The 8,308-nt window shown below is 40.9% G+C and overlaps 1 pseudogene; it reads right to left on the minus strand.

Moving 5' to 3' along the window:
* Nucleotides 1–841: 841 nt before the first annotated feature.
* Nucleotides 842–1,868, minus strand: LOC129518057 (glyceraldehyde-3-phosphate dehydrogenase-like; annotated as a pseudogene).
* Between the last annotated feature and the right edge of the window lie 6,440 nt (nucleotides 1,869–8,308).

The following is an 8,308-nucleotide window of genomic DNA, read 5'->3' on the forward strand; positions in this document are numbered from 1 at the left end:
GTGAATAATTGTGACAAGAGTAGAATATGATATATGGATTGCAATAGTGGCCATAATGTATCAAGCCTCTCTATATCATTGTTCTTTGTAGTTTGAGGTTTGCCTTGTGACTTGCTTTGGCTAGGCTAGTTGGAGAGTAGGAAACCGAATGCAAGCAAAGGCTTTAAAAAGTGCTTGCCTGAATCTTCCTCTTCTCTTGCTACTCTCCCTTAAACATGAGAACATGCATAGTATAGATTTCTGCTGCATGTTATCTTGGTGCTTCTATCACCCAACTATCACTAGACATATGAATAGACCCCTTTAAAAAACAGAGGAGTCCTCTATCTGAGTTCAGCTTAAACTGCTAAACCACAGACTCCTGACTTAAATAAAGGCTTATTATCTTAAAGTCCCTGAGTTTGGGGGTGGTTTGTTACACTGCATTATCATAGCAATGTTACAAACCAGTTACTGTATAATCAAGAGAAAGATGGAGCAAAAAAAAATCTGTATTTTTTGGCATTTGATGCCCATAGATAATGAAGAAGCCTCCTTTTTTCTGAGCCTCTATATCTTTTATCAGTATATTTCAATAATTCAGCTTTTGGCAAATAACACAAACTGTAGCTTGGATTTTATTACAATAATTTTTTTGGCTGGGTACAGTATACTTTATTGATGGTACATGACAAGGTAGGGCTCCCCAAGCCCCTCCCCTTCCTCAGGGGGTTTGGGATATAAATTGGTGGTTATGAGATTCTCAGTGTGTTGGGGGATTAAGTTGGGACAGGGACTCCCCAGCAGCTGAGGGCCTCTCTCTTCCTCTTGTTCTCACTGGGGCTGGTGGTCCAGGAGGCTCTTACTCCTTGGAGGCCATGTGGACCATGAGGTCTACCACCCAGTTGCTGTAGCCAAATTCATTGTCATACCAGGAAATGAGCTTGACGGAGTGGTCATTGAGGCCAATGCCAGCCCCCGAGTCGAAGGTGGAAGAGTGGGTGTCACTGTTAAAGTTGCAGGAGACAACCTGGTCCTCAGTGTAGTTCAGGATGCCCTTGAGGGGGCCCTCCTATGCTTCACCACCTTCTTGATGTTGTTATATTTGGCAGCCTTCTCCATCCAGGTGGCAGGTCATATTCACAACTGACACGTTGGGGGTGGGGACACGGAAGGCCATGCCAGTGAGCTTCATGCCATTCAGTGAGCTTCATGCCATTCAGCTCAGGGATGACCTTGCCCACAGCCTTGGTGGTGCCAGTGGAAGCAGGGATGATGATCTGGGGAGCTCCTCAGCCGTCACACCACAGCTTCCCAGAGGGGTCGTCCACGGTCTTCTGGGTGGCAGCAATGACATGGATAGTGGTCATGAGGCATTCTACAATGCTGAAGTGGTCATGGATGACTTTAGCCAGAGGAGTCAAGCAGTTGGTGGTGCAGGAGGCATTGCTGACAATCTTGAGTGAGTTGTCATACTTCTCGTGGTTCACACCCATCACAAACATGGGAGCATCAGCAGAAGGAGCAGAGATGAAGACCCTCTTGGTGCTGCCTTTCAAGTGAGCCCCAGCCTTCTCCATGGTGGTGAAGACCCCAGTGGACTCCACAACATACTCAGCACTAGCATCATCCCATTTGATATTGGTGGGATCTTGCTCCTGGAAGATGGAAATGGACTTCCCATTGATGACAAGTTTCCCATTCTCAGCCTTGACCGTGCTGTGGAATTTGCCATGGGTAGAATCATACTGTAACATGTACACCATGTAGTTGAGGTCAATGAAGCGGTCATTGACGGCAACAATATCCACTTTGCCAGAGCTAAAAGCAGCCCTTGTGACTAGGCGCCCAATACGACTAAATCCGTTCACTCTGATCTTCACCATCATGTCTCGGGGATGTGGCTGGCACTGCACCAGAAGATGTGGCTGTCTGTCGAACGGGGAGGAGCAGAGAACCAGATTTTATTACAATAATTGATTGATTCCGCTCATTTGGCAAAAATTAAATTTGACCTAACCAAAGGCAGGATTTCATTATTCTGCCTTTTTTCTAGTAATTCTGGAAAGGGTTTTACAAAATAAATATTATTTACGACAAAAGCTGCTTCAGAAAAGGAAATGGGGAAAATAACATCAGCACCAAAATGCCTCCAGTGTCTAAACCACCAAAGTAGGTGTTAAAACTCTTTGGAATACAGAGACTTGGGTTCTAGCTGTAAAACCACCTTCCTGAGCTTCCGTTTTCCCATCTATTAAATGGCAATGGTGCTATATAACTTGAAGGGCTGTCCTAAAAATAAGAAGCAATATGTATAAAGTACTTGACATATAGCAGGTGCAAATCAATTATTAATATCTTCTCAGAATTCTATAACTTTGCACCATTTTCTCTTGAAACTCTGAAAGCAAAAGATGTCTGTAGATAAAATATAGCATATACAAAATGTCAGAAAAAACTGCTTTCCACACCATATAAATGCAGAGCTCAGCTTACTTTAAGGATCTATCACATTTCTACCTGTTTCAGGAGTTAAACTCCATTCCTGAATGGGACTCAAATGCATTGGGATGATGGAAAGAGCAGACACTTTGAGTTCAAATCCCATGTTGGCCATCTTGTTAATTGGGTCGCCATGGACAAATTACCTTATAGTCTCTGAGCCTCAGTGTCTACACTTATATAGGCTTCTGTGAATATTAATTGAGGTAATCAATGTAAAGTACTAGCAGGAAGTAGGAAGTAATACAGGATAGCTAACAATGACAATACTTATTCTTTTTCATCCTATAATAATATTATCACAGTATTATGGTTTGAGTGATATTTTCAGCTTTGTTGTTGTTGTTATATTAGCTGTGGTCAAGCCTGCATTATTTTATGGCTTTCTGAGAATTGGAACTCCTACTGGGGAATTTTCAAGCTTTCAAAAATCTTTCTACCTTCTGAATTCTAGGTCCTGTGAATGTTTCCGAAGGCAAAATGGCATTTCAGGAGCAATGATAAGTGTACTTCCAAAATAGAATACACACCAGGCAGTTTCCTAGGACAGAACTATATCCTGGTGAGAGCAGCTGGGTTAGTTAGGGGAACAAATGGTCAAATGCAACTCCTGAGGATGTTCTATAAGGCTGAGGGCAATAGCAACCTCATGAGCTTTGTTCTTTGATACTTTTTTAGTTTCCCAAAGTGCTTGGCCCCTTTTTACTAAATGTGGAAGCTTTATGCTTAAAAGTGAGGACAATTCCCTTCCAAGATGATTAGTAACACGTTATGATCATTTAGCATCAATGACCACTTCCACTGTTTGGAAAGAGTCTACAGAAATTTCAAAGATGTCCCAGAGAAGAGAAATACTCTCACAATTAATTCCTCTGTGTGTGTGTTTTTAATTTATTAAATACTTTATTTTTTTGTGAACTCCCTGTGCTTTCTTTTTTCTGTCAGCTTTATATCCCCATGTTTCCCAGCAGAAGGATATTCATTAAAAAGACTGTTATCATCTATTATCAGCCTGTATTGAATCATCCTAGTCATCTGCCCAGAGTCTTTCTACTCCTTATTGGTTGGGACAAGTAGCCAGAAATTGAGAAAAAGGTTTTACTTTCAATTGGCTCTACCCTGGAACTGGGTACATAGCAAAGAACTGAGGAGAGGAATTGCTGAGTTGGGAACCTGAAATTGGTCCTTCCTATATGCATATGCATGAGAGCTTTGCTTCAGGTGTTGGTCTCTGCTCCCTAAACCATAACCTAGGTCTCTAAAACACACCATGCCTGTGTTTTAATATTTTGTAACCACCTTTCCCAGTCTAAAGCGAGACACATATAAATGCAAATTCATAGAGCATGTATTATTAAAAAATATTTTTTCCTTTTATGTGAAAAAGGAGTTACATGTCTATCTTGTCCTCTAAAACCATAACATCTCCAATTTGTCCACACTATTATATAATGGCCCTAAGAAAATACACCTTTGCAGGCAGTACATTTCTCATGTACTCTAAACAACCCACAAATTATCTGTTGTTATCCTCATTTTAGTGACCTGGATACTCAAAGAAGTTAGGTGACAGAAGAAAGGTTGTAACCTAGCCTTTTCTGATTCCAGACCAATGGTTAGACCCTAAAATGTCATCTTGCTCAGCTATAAGCTAGTGCTCCCATGAAACTAAGGAGCCTACATAAACCTACTTTCAAGCCACTTGCAAAGCTTCAGACAGAGGTGAATTCAGTAAATCTTTTACTTATTAACACCTTTCTTGGTATTTTTGCTGTGGAGTGAAAAGCTGTCTCAAGTGACTCCTCAGTGGTAATAGAATTTTCCAGGATATGAGAAGTCAGAGAATATGATGAGTTTCTACCACTCTAGTTCTCCCCAAGGACAACATCAGTGTTTGTTCCAAACTAATTGTTTTAGTGTACAACTCTAAAGTGTACAGTTCTGGCCATAGGAAAGCAGATATAGAGCATAGGATGTGTATGGTGAGTGGTGGTAGATGAAGCTGAACATGTAGGCAAGTGGCATATCATCTTTCTTTGCCATGCTAAAGACTTTGAACATTGCCTGTAGATAATAGAAAGCCATTGAACAATTATAAGTGAAGCAGTCACTGGGGCAGATATATGTACTAAAAGATCAGTCTCTGAAGGCAGTGACAGATACAGATTTAAAATGCAAATTCCTGTAGCCATATAATTGAGAGGAAGGCTGTTGTAATAATCCAGAAGAGGTAAATAGGGGGCTGTGAGGGTGGAATGTGTGGGGCCAATAACTCAGGTTATGAGGTTGAAATGACTAGAGTTAATGATTAACTATCAGTGATAAAAGAAAGGAGTGTAGGACAAGCATTAGATTTTTATATGGATTCCTGAGTGTGTGGTGGTACATTTATCATGATCACAAATACAGGAGAAGCAGATTTAGTCTGACTGGGGATGGAGGTAAATTATTATAAATTTAGTTTTAAACATACTGAGATTATGTATAGGACATAGTGAAAGTGTCGTTAAATAGGAGGGTGTGAAAATCTAGTTTTGGGAATCGGGCTGGACTAGAAATGAAGCTCTTAGAGTTATTGGTGCACAGGTTATGATAGAATTCTTAGCAATGAATGAGATGGCTGAGAGAAGAGAGTGAGGAGTGAGAAGGAGAGGGGGAAGCCAAGGAGAGAATTCTGGGAATGGGCAATGGTTAAAGTGCAAGTATCATAGTTAGTCAATGGGCATTTTCATGAATGAACAGCATGTTAACACAATAGTAGGCATTATAAGGGTGGAGTAGGAATAATAAAGTAATACAAGATATAGCTATGACCATGAACTGTCTTGGTATATGCTTTTATGTTAAATACTCTGTGTCCTACAAGAAAAGTGTTATTATAGGGGCACCTGGGCAGCTCATTCAGTTAAGCATCTGCCTTCAGCTGGGATCATGATCCCAGGGTCCTGGGATCACCCTGCATCAGTCTCTCTGCTCAGCGAGGAGTCAGCTTCTCCCTTTCTCTCTGCTCCTCCCCCCTGCTTGAGTGTGCTATCTCCCCACTGCCTCAAATAAATAAATTAAAAATCTTAGAAGAGGGATCCCTGGGTGGCGCAGCAGTTTAGTGCCTGCCTTTGGCCCAGGGCACGATCCTGGAGACCCAGGATCAAATCCCACGTCGGGCTCCCTGCATGGAGCCTGCTTCTCCCTCTGCCTGTGTCTCTGCCTCTCTCTCTCTCTCTCTGTGACTATCATGAATAAATAAATAAAATCTTAAAAAAAAAAATCTTAGAAGAAAAGTGTTGTAAAAGCCAAGAGAGCAACAATATTAAGAAGGGCTGGTGAAGAGATGCCTGGGTGGCTCAGTCGTTAAGTGTCTGCCTTCCACTCAGGGCATGATTTCACGGTCTCAGAATCGAGTCCTGCGTGGGGCTCCCCTCAGGGAGTGTGTTTCTCCCTCTGCTCCCTCTGCCTGTTTCTCTGCCTCTCTGTGTCTCTCATGAATAAATAAATAAAAATCTTCAAAAAAAAAAAGGAGGACTGGTGAACACTATGCGATATCAAAGAGAGATGAGGATATAAAATCATCCTTGGAATACACCTTAGGTGTTTAGGGGGAAAGCTTGATTCTAATTACTTTAGGAAGTTGTAGGGAGTGTTCAGTAAGAGGTTAAAGCTGTAGCAGGATTCGTTTAGTGCTTAACAGTTGTCCTAGAGATTACAGTGAAAAGACCTGAGAGTCAAGTGGACAGTGAGAAAATAGAGTAGTAAGAGGAAAAATGTATGAGAATAGAAAGTTAAGTGAGACTCCATTTTACCTAATATGATACTATTCTTATAGGTATATAAACTCATATCTCTAGTAAGATTAAGGGCAAAGTTTGGAGCCCTTTGAGACAGCTGATCTAGCTTTAGGGCTTCATATTAAGCAGAGGAACAGATTTCCTCTGTGTCATTAACCCACATGAAACTTGAATTTGTCTTTTTTTTTAAATCCAGGGTTGCCTAAATGTGACAGCAACCCCTCAGTATTTGTTAAAAGACAGCTAACACCATTATCTGAACACACACTATGTTGATTTCAAGATTAGCTAAGGTAAAAGAGTAGAGAGCTTTTAAAAAAGCATGGAAGCTGTAGCTATATTATGGAATACTCTGGTTTGTACTGTTATGTTAGATACCTCGTGTCCATATGCATAGAGCATATATGAGTATGAATTGAAGAAAGCTTGAGGCTGGAATAGAAACGATTAGATGATTCAAGGTGTCCTAGTTTAGAGTGAAAAAGGGAAGGATTCGGGAAAATAATTCAGTAGAAGCAGGATTTTGACATAGAAGAAATAGAGGCAAAAGAAAGCTTACTGAGATAGAAAGACTAAGAGAAGAGAATCAATTTAGAGAGTTTGATTGAATTAAGAGGTTCATCTAGCCCCATGTTTGCTGAAATTTAGGCATATTCAACAGTTAGAGGGTTTTTGCTACATGTGGCTCTGCTACTTTTAGGAAAGTATAAAAAGTAATTATAATTTAAAAAATAACATAACAATTTATTTTATTTTAATAAATTAATTTTTATTGGTGTTCAATTTACCAACATACAGAATAACACCCAGTGCTCATCCCGTCAAGTCCCCCTCAGTGCCCGTCACCCACTCACCCCCACCCCCCGCCCTCCTCCCCTTACACTACCCCTAGTTCGTTTCCCAGAGTTAGGAGTCTTTATGTTCTGTGTCCCTTTCTGATATCTCCCACACATTTCTTCTCCCTTCCCTTATATTCCCCTTCACTATTATTCATATTCCCCAAATGAATGAGAACATACACTGTTTGTCCTTCTCCGATTGACTTACTTCACTCAGCATAATACCCTCCAGTTCCATCCACGTTGAAGCAAATGGTGGGTATTTGTCGTTTCTAATGGCTGAGGAATATTCCATTGTATACATAAACCACATCTTCTTTATCCATTCATCTTTTGATGGACACCGAGGCTCCTTCCACAGTTTGGCTATTGTGGACATGGCTGCTAGAAACATCGGGGTGCAGGTGTCCCGGCGTTTCATTGCATCTAAATCTTTGGGGTAAATCCCCAACAGTGCAATTGCTGGGTCGTAGGGAAGGTCTATTTTTAACTCTTTGAGGAACCCCACACAGTTTTCCAGAGTGGCTGCACCAGTTCACATTCCCACCAACAGTGTAAGAGGGTTCCCTTTTCTCCGCATCCTCTCCAACATTTGTTGTTTCCTGCCTTGTTAATTTTCCCCATTCTCACTGGTGTGAGGTGGGATCTCATGGTGCTTTTGATTTGTATTTCCCTGATGGCAACTGATGCAGAGCATTTTCTCATGTGCATGTTGGCCATGTCTATGTCTTCCTCTGTGAGGTTTCTCTTCATGTCTTTGCCCATTTCATGATTGGATTGTTTGTTTCTTTGCTGTTGAGGTGAATAAGTTCTTTATAGATCTTGGAAACTAGCCCTTTATCTGATACGTCATTTGCAAATATCTTCTCCCATTCTGTAGGTTGTCTTTTAGTTTTGTGGACTGTATCCTTTGCTGTGCAAAAGCTTCTTATCTTGATGAAGACCCAATAGTTCATTTTTGCTTTTGTTTCTTTTGCTTTCGTGGATGTATCTTGCAAGAAGTTACGGTGGCCGAGTTCAAAAAGGGAGTTGCCTGTGTTCTCCTCTAGGATTTTGATGGATTCTTGTCTCACATTTAGATCTTTCATCCATTTTAAGTTTATCTTTGTGTACGGTGAAAGAGCGTGGTCTAGTTTCATTCTTCTGCATGTGGATGTCCAATTTTCCCAGCACCATTTATTGAAGAGACTGTCTTTCTTCCAGTGG

Source organism: Nyctereutes procyonoides, unplaced genomic scaffold (assembly GCF_905146905.1).
Source record: "Nyctereutes procyonoides isolate TBG_1078 unplaced genomic scaffold, NYPRO_anot_genome, whole genome shotgun sequence".
Taxonomy (NCBI): domain Eukaryota; kingdom Metazoa; phylum Chordata; class Mammalia; order Carnivora; family Canidae; genus Nyctereutes; species Nyctereutes procyonoides.